At 34.7% G+C, this 24,242-nt stretch overlaps 2 pseudogenes; both read right to left on the minus strand.

The window, feature by feature from the left end:
• Positions 1-241: 241 nt before the first annotated feature.
• On the minus strand, positions 242-6,553 carry LOC107142571 (annotated as a pseudogene).
• A 15,659-nt stretch (positions 6,554-22,212) lies between these two features.
• On the minus strand, positions 22,213-22,917 carry LOC107142572 (annotated as a pseudogene).
• Between the last annotated feature and the right edge of the window lie 1,325 nt (positions 22,918-24,242).

The following is a 24,242-nucleotide window of genomic DNA, read 5'->3' on the forward strand; positions in this document are numbered from 1 at the left end:
GCAAATATGAAAAGTCAGTCTTGATATGACTGGTTGCCTTCATTTCACATGACCATAGATCTTCTTTGATCTTTTCATCTCTAACACATGTTTGCCTCATACTAAATTCTTTTTTTTAAGTTTCATAGGTGCTGAAATTCAAGAGCCAGAAACTGAGCAATTTACCATATTTATAGGAAACAAGAAAAAGAAAAAGAAACACTTTGTTCTCTTATGTCTATTTTCTCTTTTCTCCTTTCCCTTATGATAACAATTTCTTTGCTTCTAGTGCTAAGGTATCTGAACTCCCAGACATTGTTACATCCTTACACATTTCTAAGGAACAACACCTAGTAGAAAATTCATGAAGTACAATCTAAAGTTTCCATTATTGATAATAACAATGTCTAACTTATGAAGACAACAAAACAGAAGAAAGAAGGAAATGAAAAGTTTAATGAAAGGAAATTTCAAGGCATCTAAAATGTATATTTAAAGTTCTTCTAATTAGCAATTTGGATACACATTTCAGTGGGTTTGACAAATATGTACAACCAAAGAACCACCATCATGCATGTCCATTGTCCTAAGATGTCTCCTTGCATTCCTTCACAGTTTTCTGCCACCCATCTCTAGTCCCTAGAAACCACTGAACTGTTTTCTTTCAATAGTGTTGTGCTAGTTTTTAAAAAATATTTCTGTAAATGAACACATGCACTATTTATAACTGTCATTTCATTTAGCACAGAACTGTTGAGGTAGTTTCTAGTGTATTGACCTGAATGTTGACCCCAAAATACATGTCCATGCTTATGGCAGCCCCCTGTGAATATTATCTTACATGGCTATAGAATAGAGTAATAAGAAGAGGGGCTAATCCTAGATTATCTATGTGATCCTGAATTGCAGTTATATATATTTTTATAATGCTGAGAGCCATAGCTAAGTAGGTACGACACATGGCAATTTCTTTGTCAGCCTACCCCATGTTGCTTAGAGGAAGGACTCTCCATTGTGGAAATGGGCTTGCCTTGGACCCAGGTCATTTGCAGTGACTTTTCATGAAAGGTGACCTTGCTCAGGGTTTAGGGCGGATCGGGGTTTAGGGCGATCTGGGTTTAGGGCGGTTCCAGGTTTAAGGTGGACCCTGCTGGGAATAGGGTGTATCCTGCTGCCTCAGGCGCCCACCCGCTCCTTGAGTTCCTATTGAGTTCTCGCGGGATTCAGAGAAAATTTTGGGATGCAGAGCCTGGTGGAGGTGTGGATTTTCCCCAGAACGTGCGTGTAGAGTGCTGGTGACAGTTCAAGAATAAAGAATTGCTGTTTGAATCTACAAGGCTGTGAGTGGCTCGTGATTTTGTGCCCAGCCAGACTGCGGCATTATAGGAGAAGGTAGAGGGACTATAGAACTAAACACACAAAGGAGAGGGCAATTGAAGATGGAACTGAAAGACTCCATAGCTAGAAAAGCCAAGGAATGGATTCTTCCCTACAACATCTAGCAGGAGCAAAGAATTGTCAACACCTTGATTTTGGACTTCTTCTTTGTTGTTGTAAGCCAAAATGGTGTGGCTTAATTAATTACAAAAGTCCTAGGAAATTAATACATCCACATTACATACACTACAGGTTCATTCCTTTCTATTGCCAAACAGGTTAAGACAGCATTGTGTGTGTATATAATTTTGATGGACATGTGGTTATTTTCTGTTTTGGCTATTTGAATAAAACTTGCATGAGTATAAATCTTTTATGGACACCAATTTTCATACCTCTTGGGAATATATAGTGGAATTGATGAACCATGAGATAAATAAACGTTTAACTTTGTAAGAAACTACTAAACTTTCCACAAGAATTTCAAAACCTTCTTAGCAACATAGGAGAGCTTTAGCTATTCTGCACTCCTATCAGTACTTCATATTTTCAAGGGTACTAATAATTTTTACATTTATTTTATGTTTTCACAGTTTTATTGGGCAACAGTATCTAATGTCGGTTTTACTCTGCATTTTCTTATAAGAAATGATATGGAACACAGTGTGATGTAGCTATTCATCATTTATCTTTTCTGAAGTATGTATTTAATCTTTTATACATATTTTAATTGGATTTGTTTATTTATTTTATCAGGAATATAGTAGCCAAATACTACACTGAGTGGCTTAAATAAGAGAAATTTGTCATCTCATAGTTCTGAGGGTTAGAAATTGGGATTTGAGTGTCAGGAAAGCTGGTCCTGTTGGAGGCTATGAGGAAAAAGTCAATCCATGCTTCTTCACTGGCTTGTGGTATTTATGAACAACCATTAAAATTTCTTATCTTGTATAAGTATCACTCTGATCTCTACCTTCTTCTTCACATGACGTTTCTGTGTGTATATATGCCTTTAAATTTTCTCTTTGAATAAGGACATGAGTCATATAGGATTATATTCTAATGGCACTAATTACCTCATTTCAACTTGTTTACCTTGTTTATACCCCACCTCCAAATAGGTGCTGGGGGTTAGGAATTCAACATATGATTTTGGGGAGGACACCAATAACTGTTATGCAATCAAGGAGTTCCTTATCAGAGGTGCTGAGCTGGGGTTCCTCATATTGGCATAAATATGTCCAGGTGACAGTTGATTGTATTTAGGCACAAACTGGAGTTATTCAGTCAAATTTACAAAATTGCTTCAAAAGTTATCACATATATTTCAAAACAGAATCTTTAAAAGTAAGCAAAAAATTACCATGAGTAATGAGAGCAAGACAGGAGGCTGGTTAGATTATTTAAAGATGATCTGAGAAATACATCTGTAAATAAAACTGATAAGGACAAAGTTCAAAAAGACATAGGACAGCCAGTTCCCATGGTGCACACCTGTAATCCCAGAAGCTCAGAAGGCTGAGGCAGGAGGATTATGTGTTCAAGCCAGCCTCAACAAAAGTGAAATGCTAAGCAATTCAGTGAGACCTGTCTCTAAATTAAAAAAAATACAAAATAGGGCTAGGGATTGAGTTCATTGGTCAAGTGCTCCTGAGTTCACTCCCTGGTACCCACCCCCCAACACACACACACACACACACACACACACACACAAAAAATAGGACAAAGAAATAAAAAATTAAAGGCTCTTCCAAAGATATAGTTTATTATGGCTAACACTATTAAGAAATTAAATAAAACAAAAATGTGTCTTCTGGAAGACTTGATTGGTGAGAATGATGGAAGTACTTTCTATAGAATGGTGAGGTAGGATCCTTAGTATAATATGGTAACAAAGTTTCTATATTAGAAAACTCCTGGCATCATGAACTTACCTCCTAGAAGAGAAAATATTTGTAGAACAATTATCCCAGAGAGCTCTGAGCAAGTAACCAACTACAGGAAACCATTCCCATCCTCTGATTTTATTTTTTTCCTATTTATTTACAATCATCTATGAGGCAAGAGTCAAGACTGGTTTGGGGAATACACAAAAATGTCCCTCAAAAACCTGATATTAAAGTCAATGGCAAAAAACAATAATAAATTGTAGACAGGATAGAATTGATGTGACTATGTTGTACCTGAAGGCTCAAACTTGCTAGGCAATATGTAGCAGGATAAATTACTTAACTGCTAGCCTACAACAACAAAAATTTTCTCAATCAATTCAACAAATAAGGAATATATAATGTAAAACTCAGCTAAGTTTCTGCTGTTCCTTTTAAAATCTGTACTATGATATTGTCTTAGCTTTATAGTTCTCCTCCCTTATCCATGAAGGTCATGCTCCAAGACCCTCAATGAATGCAAAAACCACAGATAGTCCTAACCCCTATATAAGTTATTTTGTTTTTAATTTTTTTATAAACAGGTTACATTCATTTTATTTTTCTCTAAAAACCTTATATTGTAGCCACAGCTTGAGTAAGGCTCTTCCCATAGAGAGACTGTGGTAGGAGTTTTCACAAGATGGTCAGTGAATTCCTGATAGAGAGTTTTGGTGAACACAGTATCTTTTCAGAGATCAGGGGTCAAGTAGCTGTATGTCTTGGAGATGGCATCGAATATGACCATGGCAAAATTGCCCAAGGTGGCAGTGCAGCCCCTGGTGAAGTAAAGCAGTCATCAATACCAGCCATCAGCAACAATTTGTTGGCCATAGTGGCTGAGACAATGCCAGTACCTCTTGGATGAGCAACACTAGCACAGAATCACAACATGCTGTCACTTTTCAAGGGACAGTTTCGAGCTTGCTAATCCTGTTCCCTCAGCAGCCTCTCTGTACAGGAACAATGGAGAGCTTGGCCAGGATGAGGGCCCCTTGGATAGCAATGTCTACTTCCTTGGAACACTTAACTCTTAGGCCAACCAACCATTGTAATCCTGGATAGCTACAAATGCCTTCAACCTGGTCCACTGACCAGTAAGTGTATGCTTCTATACAGATCTCATCTATAAAACCTCATCCTTGAGTGATGTTCCCAGGAAAAAGTCAATCATCTAAGATTCCTTGAAGTGCAAAGATAAGAAATAGATCTCCTCCAGGGACTTGATCTTCATATTCTTGACCAGGTAGCCCAGCTTGGTGACTGATTGACTCCTCATCTTTAGTATTGCCTCTATGAGCTCTATGGCCATGGCTCTGACCCCTACTACGTCTGCAACAGTGGCCTTAGGGATGGCTACTTAAGCTTCTGAGGAAGTCACCATGGCTACCCATTCCAGAGCCCCCAGGGCTTCCACACCCTTCCAGTGTTCTCTGCCATTTAGTGTTTTCCCAGAGAAGAAACTCTACATGTTATGATTTTCCTGTACATGCATAATTTGATGTCTTTCCATCTCATCTAAGCACATAGCATGTGGTTGCAACTTTTGCAGTTGGAAATGTGGCTGCATAAATAACATGTGTTGAGAGGCACAGCTGAGGTGGGATGGCGCCTAGCATTTTGCCAGAAAGAGTGTTTGAGAGGTGATGCCAGTGAGCCATTAAGATGATGATAATTAAGTTAAGATGTGTATAATTGCTGTGACTGGATGATGCTGGATTGAAACAGGCTGTGTATTCAGTTGTATATAGACCCCTGCTGTCCGGAAATAGGGCGGATCCTGCTGCCTCGGGGCCCACTACTTTTGGGGCCCACTACTTTTGAGTTCTCGGGAGTTCCCATAGAGTTCCAGCGGAGCCCAATGGAGGGTGAGAGAGTTCCTGGGGAGTGCCGTTTGGGCAATAAAGGAGTTCCTGTTTGAACCTACAAGTGCCTCATGGCGGCTCGGTTATTTTGTGCCCAGCCAGACTGCGACAAACATGCCTTTCTTTTTCCATCTTCACTTTCATGGATAGATGATTAATTCTTACCATTAATCTTAGTAATCATAGCACATTATTTTACCACCTTTCATTTACTCAATTAAGAACTTTTCACTTAAAGGGAGCACTTTACAGTTTATTTTTGGCATGTCTAAATTTCCACATCACTACCCTTGGGGTTTGGGGTCATTCTTCAATAAAATAAGGATTGCTTGAACACAAACACAGCAATATCATGTAGATTTATCTGACAATTGAGGTGGCTATTAAGTGACTAGTAAATGGGTAGCATATACAGTGTGGACCTATTGGACAATGGAATGATTCAGTTCTCAATATGGTCAGAGCAGGTTGATTTCATCATACTGTTCATAACAGTATGGAAGTTAAAATTTATGAATTATTTATTTTTAAAATTTTTCATTCAATGCTTTTGGACTCTGATTATTTGTGGGTTTCTAAAATCAAGGAAAGTGAACTCATGGATAAGAGAAATACTGTATTTTTCTTTGGAGTTCTTCTCTCATCTGTATCCTGATTTGCTTGTTCATATAGTGAAACCTACATTTATTAAGTGCTGAAAATATATTTTCTGTATTATAATATGAAATACTCTTTTTAAAAATAATCTTAATGAGATGCCCTTCTCAGTTTTTTTTGGTGTCGTCCAACTCAAGATTTCTCTTTTTAACTTTATTCTATACACAAATTCATATACCAAATAAATTACCAGTGGCTCTATATTTCACTCAGTTCAAGTCTTCTGTATTCCTGATTAAAACAGTCACCCATGTACTTTTTTAAGTTATTGCATAGTGCAATTGTAAGTGATCTATAGCCAAAGTCATTACAACTTTAAAAAATATCAGTTATATATTACATTTGTGATTTGCATCATATAGATATATGAATAATATATGAATTTCTTCCTTGATAACCTATTTAAGATATTAACTCAAAGTCAGCTTTTCCATTTTATAAACCATGACAAATTGCTCAGTGCTTAGATGATCAATAGTTAATGTAAAATTATTTATTAATTTGCTAATTGAAGAAGTAGATAACAATATCTTTCATTAAAACATATTTGCTGTACAAATAATGAAGTTTGCCTTTTTTCATTCTGAGGTAAAGTGAAAGATTTTTCTTTTCAATCAAAAGATAAATATCAGGCAATTTAGTAGAGCTTATAAAATTATTCACTAATCAAATTATTATTTACAGATTCTCATGGTGGATGCACTCATTTTACACGCATTTACAGAGTGCTTACCCTGCGTCAGACATTGAGCTGGCAGTATTATTAAAGCACTAAACAAGGCTGACAAGGCCCTGCCATGTTGAAGACTGCATTATAGAGAGAATGACAGATAATACAATAAACAAGTGACTCAATCATGTTTAATGGGAGTGGAAGTTTAGATTCAGCAACACATGCTGGACCTCAGGAGCTCTGCCAAGCCAAGGGCTGAAGCTGGATATCCCAGGTATGAAAAAGGACAAACACAGCCCCTAAGGCAGCAATACCATGCATTAACAGCAATGCCTAGGTTTGAACATGCATCCAAACCACATGGAGAACCTGTTAAACCCTAGCTGCTTGCCCCACATCCAGAGTTTTTGAATCACTAGGTCTTGAGAAATACTTAAGAATTCACATTTCTATAAATTCCCAGGTAGTGTATATGCTGCTGGTTTGGGGACCAGGCTTTGAGGAAGATTTTAGAAGAGACCAAAATGTTAAGTTGAAATAAGCGACAAATAGATAGAAAAATATTATATGACATCATTTATATGTGCAATAAAAAAATCAAATATAAACTGAGACAACAAAGTAGTGTTGACCAAGGGTGAGGGAAGAGGGGAGAGAGGATAGGAGAGGTGTGCCTGAGGATATAAAGTAGCATAATGTAGAATAAATGGATCTAGAGGGTAAGCCTATAGGTAATAAAATTCTATTGTATGTAGAATTCAAGCTCAATTAACTTTTAGCTGTCTCTTACCATTTATTTATTTATTTGTTTGTTTGTTTATTTATTTTGGAGGTGCTCAGGATTGAACTTAAGGGCATTCAACCACTGAGCCAAATCCCCAGCACTATTTTGTGTTTTATTTAGAGACAGGGTCTCATTGAGTGCTTAGTGCCTCACTTTTGCTGAGGCTGGCTTTGAACTTGCTATCCTCCTGCCTCAGCCTCCCAGACTGCTAAAATTAGAGGAGTGTACCACCGAGTCTGGCTTCCTTAGTATAAATATATAGGTAACTAGGTAAGATGATGTGTTTGTTAATTTGTTTTACTAAAGCAAGGTTTTCATGATCTATATTTGCCCCCTAACTTCATGTTGCATATCTTAAATATACACAATAAAATTTAATTTTTTAAAAAGGTATCAATGTGGCTAATCTATGTAGAATAAATTTATTATCTGGAAAGAAAAGGAGTAATTGTATTTAAAAAATAAAACAAAACAACAACAACAACAAAAAATTCAACTTTACATGAGTGTCAGGTCATGTACACTGACCAAAATAGAAAGTTTGAATTTATTCTAAGATCAATAGGAAGATATTGAAGGATTTTTAGTAGAGGAGTATTGTAATCTGATTTACATTTAAAGTATTACTCTAGTTGCTATTAATACAATGTACTCTGGTGGTAAGAGAGAGAATATAGAAGGATTTGTATAATGTCACTGTAGTAGTCTGCATGAGAGAAAATGTTTTTTACAAGAAACATGTCAGACAAAATTGATTTGCTGAAAGAACAAGTGTGAGTATTTAGCAAAGGGAGAAATCAAGGATGACTTCAGATTTTGGATTGAGCACCTGATTGCCTCTTTTAATAAGGGATGAATAATAACAGAGAAGATCAACTGAAGTTGTTCTTACATTGTGGATTTTGCTGTGCCTTGTCCCATGTTTTGAATAGCACTGATGTAGAGGTTGTAAAAAGGACTGGGAAGATGATTGATATCTTTGACAGGAAGAACCTTAAGTCAGTGACATGGATAGTAGCCTGGTTTTATAGTGGTTAAGGAAAGGGATAAGAAAAGTAAGTAGTTGGAAATGACAGACAATTACAAGACTTTTCAGTAGGGAGGGCTGGTAACTAGAAGAGATTGTGAGTCCACTGTAGATTTTTACATTAAGAGTTACCATAATTAATTTCTGTATTTATGGAATGAATAACAGAGCAAGAAAAACTGGGGATCGGGATAAAAGAGTGAATGAAATCTGTGTAAAATATTCTGTAGAAAGGAATTTAAACATAAGTAGAGAACTGACCTGCGATAGAATGAAGGTTATTATTTTCCTTGTAACTGAATGTCAGGGAGACAATATGGTACAGGATGATGCAAGGTTTGCTGGGAAAACTGAAATAAAGTTTCTATTTCTTAAGAGGAATAAAAGGCAAGAATAGGAGCTGAAAGGAGGCAAAAAAAAGTTTGAAATCAACTTGAATATTAGACAAGTGAAATTATTTTGTAATCTTAGTAGGACTTCATGGTATTGACCATTTGACCAATTCATGTATGGTATCATGCATTTATTTTGTTTAATCAGTATTTAACTTACCCAAATATTCAAATATTGAGATGAATTCCTACAGAGAAAAATAATTGGTTTCAAAAGGCTAAGTGTTGCCAGGCACAGTGGCACATGCCTATAATCCCAACGGCTCAGGAGACTGGGACAGAGGGATCTCCAGTTCAAAGACAGCCTCAGCAAAAGTGAGTCACTAAGCATCTCAGTGAGACCCTGTCTCTAAATAGAATACAAAATAGGGCTGGAGATGTGGTTCAGTGGTAGAGTGCTCCTGATTTCAATCCCAGGTACCAAAAAAAAAAAAAAGGCTGTTTTGTTTATAGTACAAGAGAAGAAATAAAAGAAAGGGAGTTCAAATGTATGGAAGGAAATCATATTAACATTGTATTACAAAATATAAGCTGACAAGGTGAGAAATGATGGAAAGAATAAATAATTAATAGTACAAAAAGGCCAATGAATGAGGGGTCTGCAGGCAGTTGAATAATTGTTACAGTGCAGACAAAGTGTTAGTGATCTGGAAAGAAATTTCTTTTACACAGATGAGCTGTTCAAAAACTATATTATTTTAAAACTAATTGTTCCCTTTCTAGAAGTTTTATTGAAATGATCCAACCTGAAATTCAAAGGTAGCACACAGACAATGATGAAAGCTGATGATTATGAAAGACAGATTAGTGCTAACAAGAGAAGAAAAATAGAAAAATAGACAGACTTTTTGTATTCTAACACCATATTTTCATGTTTATTTTATCAATTCATATTCGCTGTATATTTACTATTGTACTCTAGATAAATCTTTTACCAGTTCCCGTGGTGTAGACAGGAATTAATGTCAGAATAATACTATAGGTCTATTATTTATCATTTACTGTGTTTGGAATGAGGCTGAAAAGTTAACTGTGTTCATTCCATCCATAGTGCAAGTTGTGATCTCAATGATCCTCCTTTTTTTTTTCTCTCTCTTAAATTCGAAGATGGTTGATTCTCTTGCATTTATTTAATATAGTTTCTGAAAAAGATTCAATACCAAAATTAAAAGGTTTGTGAATAAACTGTTAAACATTTATTGCTAAGTGCCTTGAACCATTAAGAGTGATATTATATATTTGCAATTATTTACATAGAAATAGTGTTGTGATGTTTGAGAGAAAAAAAACATATCAGGTTGCAAAAATAAGGTGGCAGTATAATTTCAATTTTGCAATATTGAAGATATTACTGTGTATGAATATACATTTCATGTAGGGAATACTCTAGATGCACATACTTAAATTATGAACAGTAATTATCTTTAGGTAATGTAATGTTAATTTTATTATCATCCTTTTCTTCTGCATTTTCTATTTTCTCCAGTGAATACATATTACTTAAATAATTCTGTGTTTGCTTTTAAAACAAGAAAAGAAAGCATTCTAGCATCAGCCTAGTTCTTTCCTTCACAAGATGCTGGCTGTTTTCCTCCCTTCACTTTGATCTCCATCTATTAAACTGGATGCTTCTTCCCAGTTATGCTAATCAACAGTTTTTCCAACACATGGAAAAATATAATATGATTTAACATCATTAAGTAAATGTGACTATTTCTCTGTTAAGGAAAAAAAGTTATTTCTCATGGGAAACACTGTTGTATATGAACACTTTCAATTCCATATTTCTTGTTTAGCTATCAAAATTGTCTTTAGTATGACTTTTTTTCTGAAACACAAGGGGATCCATAGGATCGAGAAGGAGAAGTACTAAGGATTGAGATGAACCAAATTAAGTTTTTTTTAAAAAAAAGACATTATCACTAAGAAAAAATAATGGATTATACAAGTAAAAAATAGATATATTAGAACACCAAACATCACGATCACTCCTCAAAGAATAAACATCAGGCATTCTGGTAACCACTTCTATATAAATAAAATATATTGTGCTCTGTATATTTCATTTCCTTCATTTCACTGCATGTTTTCTGATTATTTTCTCTTTTTTTTGATTATATCCTATTATCACTTCATTTTCTCAAGTAATTGACACTTTATATAGAATAATTTTATAAAGAATTATGATCTACCACAGAGCTACACCCTTAGCCCTTTTTCTGTCTTGAGAGGGTCTCACTAAATTACCCAGGTTGTCTTTGAACTTGCAATCCTCCTGCCTCAGCCTCCTGAGTTACTGGGATAATAGGTATGTGGCACCTAGCCCAGTACCCCCTCCTGTATCTTCCTTCTTTTATTGGTACTTCATGGTCACAAGGGAAGGCCATATGCTGTGGGTTGTGGAAGGATCCTAAAGGGAAGAGTGGGGATTGTCTATGCTGGGGCCCTAGTATTCCAATGGTCTTCAGTTCAGCCAGGACTCCTGCTTAACTAAAAAGCAAGTGATTATTTTTTTAAACAGCATTTGCTTATTTCCTATGAAGATGAGCAGCAGAATCTGTCCAGCTGAGATCCAGGCGGGCGCCCTGGTTGGTCAGGTAACACTCCCACCCATAAATGACTGATATGCTTTGGACTTTATGATTTGCATTCAAAATATTCAAATAAAATGGCAAAAGTGGGGAAGATGCCCTAAGATGGCTAAGGGTGTAGCTCTGTGGTAGAACACCCTTGGGATCAATCCCAGTACTGCAAAACAACACAGAGAGACAGGGCTGCCAGTGAAGATCCTATGGTATATTTGATAAATCGAACGATTGTTTCCTCTTAGAGATGGTGGGTGATAAAAGATGATCTAGAGCTGGCCATGGTGGAACATACCTATAATCCCAGAGACTCAGGAGGCTGAAGCATGAAGATCACAAGTTCCAAGCTGACTTGGACAACTTAGATCCTGTCTCCAGAAAAAAAAAAAAGGACTGGAGATGTAGCTCAGTGGTAAACCGAGCTCCTTGGGTTCTTTCATCCCCCACACAAAAACCATCTGGGAAAAGGCTGAAATAAGCATGTCAATCCTTGACAAGTTTCTGGGAATACATGCACATCTGTGAAACAGTTGTAAGAATGCATCTATTACTCTGGGGGAAAAAAAGAATTATGATCATCCTCTATCTTCTTATTTAATACCAAAGTAACCTTACGTGATTGGCTTTATACATACAATTTCAATATAAACGATTTCAATGTCCACTTTTGGGCATGGACTCTCCTATCTTGGCTCACAAGGTAAACCAAAACGATTTGATTTTCAAAAGTCATATAACCAGTATTTGTGGAAATATTTTTAGGTAAAAATTACAGCTATTGAAAAATCAATATTTTTGAAAATGTTTTTCATTTTTAGTTACACATTATTGTGGAGTATAATTTGACTTATTTATACAAACATGGAGTACATCTAAGTAGGATCTGGTCTTGTGGTTGTACATAATGTAGAAACCAGTGTGGTATTTTCATATATGTACATAGAAAAGTTATGTCAGAATCATTCCACTGTCTTTTCTATTCCTATCCCATACCTTCCCTTCATTTCCCCTTGTCTAATCTACTGAACTTCTATTCTTTCCCTCTCTCCCTTGTTGTGTGTTAGCATCCACATATCAGAAAGTACGTTCGACCTTTGGATTTTTTGGAGATTGGCTTATTTCACTTGGCATGATATTCTCCAGGTCCATCCAATTTCCAACAAAAGTTAAAAAGTCATTCTTTTTTATAGCTGATTAATATTCATTTGTGTATATATATACACATTTTCTTTACCCATTCATTTGTTGAGGAACATCTAGGTTGGTTCCATAGCTTAGCTATTGTGAATTGAACTGCTATAAACATTGATGTGGCTGCATTACGATAGTATACTGTTTTTAAGTCCTGTGTATATACCAAGGAATCAGATAACTGGGTAAAATGTTGTTTGTTTTCCAAGTTTTCTGAGGAATCTCCATACTGCTTTCCAGAGTGGTTGCCTAATTTGCAATTCTGTCACCAATGTATGAAAGTACTCTTTTCCCATATCCTCACCAACATTTATTGTCAATTGTATTGTGGCCATTCTGATTGGAGTGAGATGAAATATCAGTGTAGTGTTTTATTTGCATTTCTCTAATTGGTAGAGATGTTGAACATTTTTTTCATATATTTGTTGACAATTCATATTATTTTTCTATTAAGTGTCTGTTCACTGTTCAATTTCTTTGCCCATTTATTGATATTTATTTTTTGGCACTAAATTTTTTGAGTCGTTTTATATCCTTGAGATTAATGCTCTACCTCAGGTGCCAGTGGCAAAGAATTTCTTCCATTCTGTAAGTACTCTCTTTGAGCTCTTGATTGTTTCATTTGCTGCAAAGAACCCTTTTAGTTTGATACCATCACATTTATTCATTCTGAAAATCAATATATTTTTAAAAAATCAGTAGAACCCTTTTTCAAGCAAATTCACTAGGAATTGGAATTTTATATAAAGAACCATTTTATTCACCAAACTTCATTTTACAAGTTCATATGTATTATATATTCAGTATTTCATCATAAGATTGACCTGTGAAAATAAATTTGATTTAAATATTATCTGTGTCTATTTATCCTTTTATTACCTAAAATTTAGGTAATGAGCTTATTATTATAGTCTCATGAGCTTATTATTATAGTAACCCACAAAGTGTTCTTTTACCTAGGATAAAATTATAATTTTAAGGCAAAAATAAATAAATAAACAAAACAGAGAAACAAACACACATAACACACAGTATCACAAACCAATCAATTAAAAACAAAAGTGAATGGACTGGTGTTCCTGAATGTTTTAAAAGTCAATATACTATACGTTGTATTATTTTTTTTGAGTAATTTTTAGTGAGAAATGTAAGCTTTAATGTTTACCATGAGATTATGATGGGGTTTTACATTGTATATCCCAAAATTAACAAATAAGCCAATATACCTCATTGATCTACCAGTGATTGCTCTTTCCTTATCAAATTCTCACTATTTGTCAAATATTTATTCATTCTAATTATTTGAGCATTAAGTTTGGCCTACCTTCTGCCCTCACAGTTGTGGGCTCAAAAAGAAGACCAGAAAACTCTTCATGTAAAATCTGGATAGCACATATTTCAGGTTTTGCACACCGTGTGGTTCTTTTTCTAACTGTTCAACTCTGTTCTTATAGTGCAACAATGGTTGTAGAAAATTTGTAAGCAAGTGGAATAAGTGTCATTTCAGCTTTTATTTATTTACTTATTTGAGTAGGAAGAAAAGTTTATTTGGGGCTAATGCTTTCAGATGTCTCACTTCTTAGATGGCCAATTCCATAGCTCTGGGCCAAGGTGAGGCAGGACATTATGGCAAAATGGTACTCCAGAGGAAAGCGGATCAGAACATGACTAAAGGAATCAGAAAGGTGGTGTGGGGGAGAGAGAGAGAGAACCCTGTGTTTCTTTGCCTTAACAAAAACACCTGAGAAGAACAATGTAGAGGAGGGAACCTTAATTTGGGGCTCAAGGTTTCATAGGTCTCCGCCCATAGATGATTGACTCCATTGTTCTGGGCCTGAGATAAGGCAAAACATCATGGTGGAAGGGTATGGCAGAGGAAATTAGCTTAGGCCCTGACACCAGGAAGGAGAGAGAGAGAGATAGAGATAGAAATAGAGAGAGAGAGAGAGAGAACGCACAAGCACCAGCGCTTTTATTTAAATATACTTACAAAAGCAGATGATGAATCTAGTTATAGACCAACATAGTAAAGAATCTTTTTTTTTCTCTTCTAAATACAGTTGAATACCATATAAATCATTTAACTCATAATGGCTAATATACCTTAAAAGCTGGAAAGAACAAGGATTGGCTAAGAAAATTAACCCTTAAGGAATAATAAGCAGTTTTGTTCCTTCAGTTTTCTTTTTATGCCCCAAATATCCTGAAATGCTCACTGGAGTGTTCTATAATCTGGAACCAACATTAGGAACAAAAAAATAAATAAACAAATAAATAGATAGATAGAACAAACAAGAAAGGCCTACTCTCTTTACTTAAAGGATTGGGAATGTAAAAAAAACAACACCTAATTCACAAAAAAAGATATTGGTTTATTGGTTCACTTTCAGAGGAGCTTTAACAGTCCCATGTACTGAACCACAATGAAATGAGTAAAAATAGAGATGAAATGTAGCAAATAGTCTTTCAAATCATCAATTTCTTTAAATTATATTTTTATGACTAAAGCAAAAAGAAATTAGCAAATTCTAATGTGCTCAATGTATATGGAGAAAATATTTTGACATTTAGAAGTAATGAGAGTAAAGTCACCCAAATTAAAATGAGGTTTCCTTATCAATAGTGTTAGAAAGTGATAAATTACATATGTATATCATACTATCTAGAAAAATTGCTAAGAAAACACAAATCAATATACCAAAGTTATTATAATTGAATCAAATGAAGTTCTAAAGAAAATCAAGTAACCAACAGGAATTGAAGGCATAAAAATCTGAATGTTTTTAAAATTTTTTATGCATGTGACAATGGAATGCATTACAATTCATATTACACATATAGGACACAATTTTCATATCTCTGGTTCTATACAAAGTATAGTCACATCAATTTGTATCTCCATAAATGTACTTTGGATAATGATGTCCATCACATCCCACCATCGTTTCTAACCACCTGCCACCTCCCTTCTCCTCCCACCCCTCTGCCTTATTCAGAGTTCCTCTATTCCTCCCATGCTCCCCCTCCCTACCACACTATGAATCAGCCTCTAAAAATTGAAGTATTATGTTTTGGATATGTAGTGGCACCCCAAATCTCATGTATGAGACAATGCAAGAATGTTAAGAGGTGAAATGATTAGACTATGAGATGTGTAGACAGATCAACAGATTAATCCACTTGAATTGATTAACTGATTGGTAACTATCGGCACATAGAGTGTAGCAGGAGGAAGTAGATCAGTGGGGGTGTGTTTGGGGTTTACATTTCCTTGCTACCTCCTTTAAGGTTATCATGACCTAAGCTTCCTTCCTCTCCCATGCTTTTCTGCCCTGATGTTCAGCTTCACATTGGGTACTGAACTATGGAGTTAACCAACAATAGATTGAACCTTTAAAACCATGAGCCCAAAACAATTTTGTTCTAACTTGCTCTTGCCAGATGTGGTGGTCCCAGTAATGCAAAGCTAACTAAAACACAAAGGAAGCTGAAGAAACAGAAAAAAAATAATGATAGCATTGAAGAGGTAAGTCATCAGATATCAGTATTTACTTTAAAAGTGAATGGTCTAAAGGTACCAGACAAAAGATAGAGATTTTTCTGGTTAGATTCAAAGAAAAAAAATAACTCTTGACAATAAGCTGTCTACAAGAAACTCATGTCAAATTTATTAACATCAATAGATTAAAACTAAATAGGTGCCAAAAATATTTATCATGAAAAAACATTTATAAAAATGATAGTAATTCTATTATTTAAAATGAAAATGGACTTCAAAGCAGAGATAATTGCTACAACAGTCATAATAACAGTCAATATATCAAGAAGGTATAGCAATCCTAAATAGTGGGTGCTAACAAAAGAACTTTAAGCATCTTGAATAAAAACTATCATAAATGAAAAGGTAGATATACCAGTCTATGCTCACTTGGGTACTCCAGTATCCCACTCTAAGCAATTAATAAAACTACTAGACAGAAACTCAGTTAGGGGATACTCAACAACACCTTCAACTAACCAGATTGATTTGACATTTATAAAATCTATACTCAAGAACAACTGAATACACATTCTTTTCAAGTGCCTGTGAAACATTCACCAAGAGAGATAATATCCTGCATCAGAAAATAAATGGTAAAATTAAATAATTAAAGTCATACAGAGACAGAATATGTTTCCTGACTATAATGGATTAAACTACAAATCAATAATAGAAAGCCATTAGGCAAATTTCCAAACGCTTGAAAATGAAACAACATATTTCCAAAGAATTCAAGTGTCAAAAAGAAAATGTCAATGAACATTTAAAAATATTTAGAACAAAATGAAATTAAAACACATTCAATATCTATGGAATGAAGCCGAAACAGTAAGAAAACTGATAAAAACAAAAAAACAAAAAAATAAGTTATCACTATAAGATATCATGAAGTTTACAACTTTTACAAGAATGAAAAGAAATTACCTCAAAGAATGTACACTTAGAGATTCAACAAAATAGAAGAAGCAGATCAATTTCTTGAGTGCAACAAGCTACCAAAACTAAGATCAAATGAAATATATAAACAGCATGGCATGTAACCATTTAAGAAATGTAATTTGTATTTTAAAAGCTACTGAGAAGAGAAAAGTCGAGGACCATATGGTTTCACTGTGGATTTTACTGAACACTGTAAAATAATTAACACCAATTTTATACAAGATTATCCAGACATGAGAGGAAAGAACACTTTTCAACTCATGATAGCAGTGTAATCCCAATACCAAAATAGACCGACAGCTTTACAAAAGAAAACTAAAGACCAATATATCTAGTAAACTTGATGCAAGAATCTTAAAATATTAATTTACTAATATATAAATATAATAATATATTATGACAAAATTTATTCCTGGAATGTAGTATATAAATATAAGTTGATGTAATCTACCATCATCAGGCTAAAGACATATAAACGTGCTAATTGATTCAGAAAAATCTCTGGAAATGCAATATCCATTCAAGATAAAGATTCTTACTATGCTGGAAATAGAGAGGGACATCCTCAGGTTGAAATAGAAGATGTACTAAAAAGATAAAATGTGCAGCTATGATCATACATGATGAAAGACTGAAAGTTTGCCCTCTGAAAACTAGAAGGAGGATATGCTGCTAAAAGAAATCAAACAATACCTCAATAGTTGGAAAGTTGTGTAATGCCCACTGACTAGAAGACTCAAGATGGTAAGAGAATATGTTCTCCTAAAATTTCTATCAAAATCTTAGCATGAGCTTTTGAATGCATATACAAGGTTATTTTAAAACTTATAGGAAAAGGAAAAGGTCTTAAAATAACCAAAGCAGTTTTGAAAAATAATAAACTGGGATTAGTCGCTCTTCTGAATGTTTAAGGATAATATATATATATATATATATATATATATATATATATATGCTGTATACAGGATAGTGTGGTACTAACAGAGACCACACTATCACATTAATGGAAAAAAATAACAAGCCCAGAAATAACCACAATGAATATGCCCATAATTTTTGACAAAGGAACAAAAGCATTTCAATTGAAGAATACCAGCTTTTTCAAAACCTGGATATTCTAGGCAAAATGTGCCATTGGTCATTAAAAGGAGTAATTGGACATTCATACCCTTCAAAAGATAAATCTTAACAAAAAGCTTCATATCTTATACAGAAAGTAATTCAAAACGAATTACTTAAATGTAAATATAAAGTTATACTGTCTAAGGAAAAGATGAGAAAATATTTTCTACCTAGACATTGTGTTCTTAGACTGGACATAACTTGTAACTCACAAAAGAGAAAAATAATTTGTTACCTGGACTTAATCAAAATTGAAAAGTAAACTGTTAAGAAGATTACAAATAAGAAACTGGAAATAAACATATTAGTAAATTTTGTGTCTGACAGAGTCTTTACATCTGGAGTAAATACAGAATACTTAAGACTCAACAGTTAGAAATGTGCAATGGAAATTAAAGACATTTCACTGAAGGATATAAAGAAATCAACTAAGCAGACAGAAATATATAAAATCATTAGTCACTACGGAAATGTAAATGAAAATCATAATGGGACATTACTAAAACCACAATGATCTATTATATACATGTATAAGACTGACTAAAATGAAACATAGTTACAATGCCAAATGCTGGTGAGGATGCTGAGAAAGTCAGTCACTCATACATATATTGACACATATATTGCTGGTGAGAACATAAAATGATATAACTGGCCCCCAAAAGAATTTGGTAGTTTATTTAAAAAGTATATGTACAACTACTATATAAAGTCAGTATTTGCATTCTTGGGCATTTATCTCAGAGAAATGGGAATGAATGACCACACAAAATCTATACTTGATTGTTTATAGCAGTCTTATTTTCTCACAAATCCATTTCAATATGCATCTTATTATGTAAGTCTATGACTAATTATAAAAAACAAGGGGAAATATTTCTTTTGCAGTTTGATGATAGGTATGACAAGTATCAGGGTAAGTCACTAAAGTCTCAGAGATAATAAGTTGAACAATGGAGACTAGGAGAAATTTCTGTGCTCATTCTATTATATCCTATGCTCTTCATTGAGTGAACTATAACATAAGTAATAAGAGAAATAGCACCACATTATATCTACTTCTTTCAAGATTCAAATTAATTAGTGATTATATTGCAAAATTTGGCAAATTTTGCTAGTTCAAAAGCCTTATTTGTTTTCTGTAATATGGATACAAAAGATTGAATCACCATATGATATGAAAATGTTAAATAAAATATAACAACTCAATTGCTATAAGGTTAGAAAAAGGATAACAGCATAATCAAAACCAGCATACTTAAAAATCATGCCAAATCATCATTCAAGTGACCTCAACTTAGCCCATCTAATGATTCCCTGACTTGACTCATATATAATTTCCCAGTGATGGTGACGAGTGTCTTGTATTTATGTAACTTTCTTTCAGAGGAGGTCAGAACTCCTTAGACTCAATTAAGTCACTCATGAGAACACATATTTACATATGCTCTAATATAGCAGGTGGCTTATCTAAAATAATATCAATTACTACAGCCCTTACTCTTCTACCAGCTCTGACACATCTGGTAGACAAGCTGTGATTCACAGCTATAGATATGGTGTTCTTATTATGTCACTGTTTGTTTTTGTAATTTGGGCAAAACTACTTTTGGAGAGGAAAGCATGAGTCTCACAAAATTGAATGAATTGTGACAGTTTGCAAAAAATTTTTATCAAAGTTGTAGTTATTAAAGTTTACAGGTCACCTATTCTTGAGCCCAGGAAACTTTGTAATTAACTAATAGAAAAGCCAATAAAAAAGCTTAGATTTCCCATTCTCTTCAAGAATCATAAAACCACAGTACATTCTTATACACACGCAGTGTTTCAAGAGGATATTTTTTTAACAATATACTGTGATTACACAGTATACTATGAGCTCTTAGGAGAAACTGTGGTAAAATTTTGATAGCAACATATTATTAATGTGATTATTATACTTATTCTGAAGTCCTTAAGTAGAAGATTGAATAAAACACATCTGGTGGAAAATTTACCACTCTAGCAATTTTACTGGAACACTGAGGTCCCTTTACAAAGGACCTTAAAAATGGAACTTATAAAAAGATGAGTTCAAGGAAATGTCATTCCTTCAAAATACATTTCCTTTAGTTGCCATTCTGTAAGTAAATTAGTTTTACTCACTTGCTCTTTCTCCTTCCATTTTACATCAAGTACTGTAAACCTGTATGCTAATGATCATCAGTTATATAAATTATAAAATAATGAACCATTATGTGACAAACAAATAGCAGTGACGGTAGCTGGTGACTAATGTCAGCGATTATATTCTATTTGCTGTTCCCAAAGTGTGACCTCCTAAGAGGACTTTTGGAAATAAGTTATCATTTGGGAGGTTAATCACATGCTAAAAGCAATCCTTGGGAGAAAACATGATTTGGGTGCTACAACTCCTTATATTGCAAAAAGTCTTGGAAGTATTATAAATTCAAGTCAAAATTACACAAGGCTATGAATTACATTATCATTAGATCTACTGAATTCTAAGAGCTGATCCATTTTCAAAGTGGCAGAGGCAACAATTCTTGCATTTTCAAGATATTTTCTTGTCTGTCAATTTGTCATTAATGGTTAATTCTTAGCTTCGGTAATTTAGCCAAGAAACATAGCTTCATTTTCCTGACTATGCCTTCACAGACTTCCTTGACAATGAGCACTTAGTCCTTCTCATACACAACATATAATTTGTGCTATCATAAAGAAGTACTACATTCAGCAAATTATAGTAAGTTGAGCAAAAACCACATTTATTGTCTGTAATATCAGTAAATTTTATTATGTTGTGAAGTACAAAAAAATGCAGATGATCCAAGACAAAAGAGAGAAAAATTTAAACATTTTAAAAGGCTGAATGCAGGGGTATAAGATGAACAAATGAGGTGTTGGTGACTTAAAAATCACAGGCATCCATTTCTGTTCAGCATTCAGGTCAAGATTAGGGGCTATATCTCTATAGAGATTTCTAATATTGGATAACATTTATTATGATTTTTGGGGGGGAAAAAGGTGGTGTTGATCCTTGAATTAATATATTGGGTCCATTTCTTGCTTACTGATAACAATTTAAGTCCAAAATCTGGGTTACCCTCAAAAATTTATCAAAGCAAATATTTATGTTTAAGGCATGGAAAATAAAACATTGAAGTTTTTCTCTCTAATATTTCAGATTTAAGTTGAGGAAATAAAATTAAGGAAGTCAAAATAATAATCATTTCTTTTCTGTATATGTACATACATGTATATGAAATTTTATTAATGTAAACTAAATACAAATATTCAAATTGCAAATGAATTTTTTTTCAGCCTTAATCTGTGAACCTCTTCATTTTCTTACCCAGGAAAAAATATGATAACTCTTATAATCTGGGCAATATCCTCATTCTGGTCAGCCACTTGAAGCCATCTCAGGGGCTGTTTTTATGCCACCTCATCAGCATTGTTCTAGGAAGGAATGTGCACAGGCTTGGATTTACTACCTCCCCTCTACTGCTCTGGGTAGATTTCAAGGATTTTGCTTTCTTGCTATAGCTTTGATTCTTTACATTGCTGAGCAACAGTGCCCAGAGCTTAATCGATGGTAGATGATCCATTTTCTCTATGGAGCAGCTGTTCTTTCCCATCTTGATTATTTTTGAGGCAACCAAAGCAGACTCTGACCTGCTACTTTTTCTTTTTTTTTCTTTCTCCTTTCCTTCCTCTTTCTTTTCTTTTTCTTTTCTTTTTTATTTATTTTATTTTTTTTGGAGAGTCTTGGAAAAGACCAGTTGGATGGAATCAAGCCCTCTGCTTCTTCTTTCACAGACACAGGCCCATCATTCCTACACCTCCAGATCATCATTTTGAGTAAAATATCTTTTTTTTAAGAGTAGGCCCAAAAGCTCACTAAAAATTTGCATTTGGATTTAACTTAATTGCAAACTTTATGTTTAGTCCATGTTTCTAAAATATATAATTGATTCTGAACCACTGAACTTAAATTGATATCAAACACTGACATACCTTCTAAGTGAATGTAAGCAAAGAACACCAGCCCTACTTTTCATCCCCCTAACCCAATATAACATAAAAAAACACAAAGTCATAGAAAGGAGCAGTCATAGTTTGATATTGTCCAGTGCATACCTCTCAGCTTCAGAATGCTTCTTCTTCCAGTCCTTGGCTGTGATCCACTCTGAGAAAGTCAATTCCTCTGTTAAATCTTGCACATAATGAGACAGGATCACCAACAGCCAGGGGAGTCAAGGATCCAGATCCATCCACAGACAAGGTGAAAAGGCAAGCTCCAGTATCTTGGTTCCAATATTCACCTTAGAGTCATGCAATGAGACATTAATCTCAGGCACTAAGGCCAATGCTCTTAAAAGAAAGACACATGATGCAATTGTCTGAAGAGTTGCTTATACTCACATATTATACTCTTTGCCTTACGTCCCACAATGTGGCTTTATAGCCTTCACCTCCAAAGCCATTGCTGCAGGAGATATACATGTGTCCATCCATTTGACTTCACAGTGATTGTGAATGTGCTTTTTTTTGTGGGAAACCTGTGAGCCACCCACAACCCTTAACCATTCCATATTCAGATGGTTTATTTTCAGAGGATGGGAATGTATGTAAGGACCTAGCCAGCACAGGTTAGTGACAGGTTCCTGGAAGCAGATGCTTTTTCCATACACTGTCCACTTTCCACATCCCACAGGAGCAAGGTGGTGTCCCAGAGCCAGTGCAAAGCTTCGACATGTCTGGGTTTATAGGAAACCCAACAACCAAAATTGTAAGGTGGGATAGCTGCTGCCTTGCCTGTGAGGAATCATGTAAGACCTACAACAGGACCATCATGAGAGGCACTGAAGAACTGATGTGACTGGGGAATACAGGGTACCTTGGTGATGTCACATTCATGTCCTTTGAACCTTTCCACCACTTTTTCAGTTTTTCAATTAAAGGCCATGACTATCTGTTTTTGTAAGTTCTGGGTTTGAGTTTGCTCTGCATTTTCCCCCTTCATGGCACAAAACCTACAGGAAGCCTGAGGAGGAGGAGTTTATTTCAGGTGGCATCTGAGCAGCAGCATTCCTGGTAATTGATGGAAGTTGTGTTCCCTCCCCACACCCCAAAAGGATCTTCTTGGTTAGTTTCTAGATGTAATTATTTATAATATTTATCCTTTGGAAAATAATTCAGGCAGCAACTTCCTAATCTCCATGGGCTTGTGGGGCTGGCACTAAGGGCCCTGGAAATGCAGAGCTACAGAACATCCACAGCCTCCACTGTCTCCCATGCCTCCTCCCCTAGCCAGCGGAAATTTTTTTTTCTAATGGGAAAACATATTATTATCTTATGGTACAGAAATATGCAAAACAAAATTAGAATCACAGTCCCCTTAAATGTTCAAATCCCAATTTACCAGGGGGATCAGACATTGTAGTAATATGTCACTATGTCATAAGATAATTTACATGGCTCAGAAAGACAATCAATAGGAAGATGCAGTACAAGTCTTTTTTATTTTTTATGAATCAGAAGTCCAAATTTAACTGAATCATTGGATTACTATCTAGTAATCTAAGGATTAAATTCAACCTTAAGATGATGGAATGAAGGAAGAGTGCAGACTTAAGAAGCATATCTAGACATTCAATTTGTCTTATTTTCTGTAAAGCAAATCTAGCAGAAGAGCTAATGGACTTAGAAGTCACATTTTCATTTCCAGTCCATGCTGGCTTCTCAAAGTTCTCAGCTCACTTGATAATTGTCTTCTTGAAAGCTGTTTTAAATAAACCTAAGTCAAGAATGAAAAGAATATGTCTCATATTGTTGAGAAGATCTGTTTTTAAGCTGAGACTTCCTGGGTCAATTTAATCTTGATATTTTTATTTTGTTTTTAGGAAACATGTATAAAAAGTCCATATCTCTTTAGGTAAGTTATATAAAAAACCTGTGCTGGGCCTTGATCTTGGAATTTCTTCCATCAGTGAGGTTACACTGTAATGAGTGAAAGTGAAGAAGAGATCAACACACAGTGTGGCAGGTACTGTAATAAAAGCAGTACAGATCTAGAGGATCATGGATGGACAAATAAGGTAACATATAAGCTCCAACCCTAGAGATGAATAGAAAACATGACAATGATTTTAGCTTTTTTGTTAGAAGACAGATAA

Source organism: Marmota marmota, unplaced genomic scaffold, assembly GCF_001458135.2.
Source record: "Marmota marmota marmota unplaced genomic scaffold, marMar, whole genome shotgun sequence".
Taxonomy (NCBI): Eukaryota; Metazoa; Chordata; class Mammalia; order Rodentia; family Sciuridae; genus Marmota; species Marmota marmota.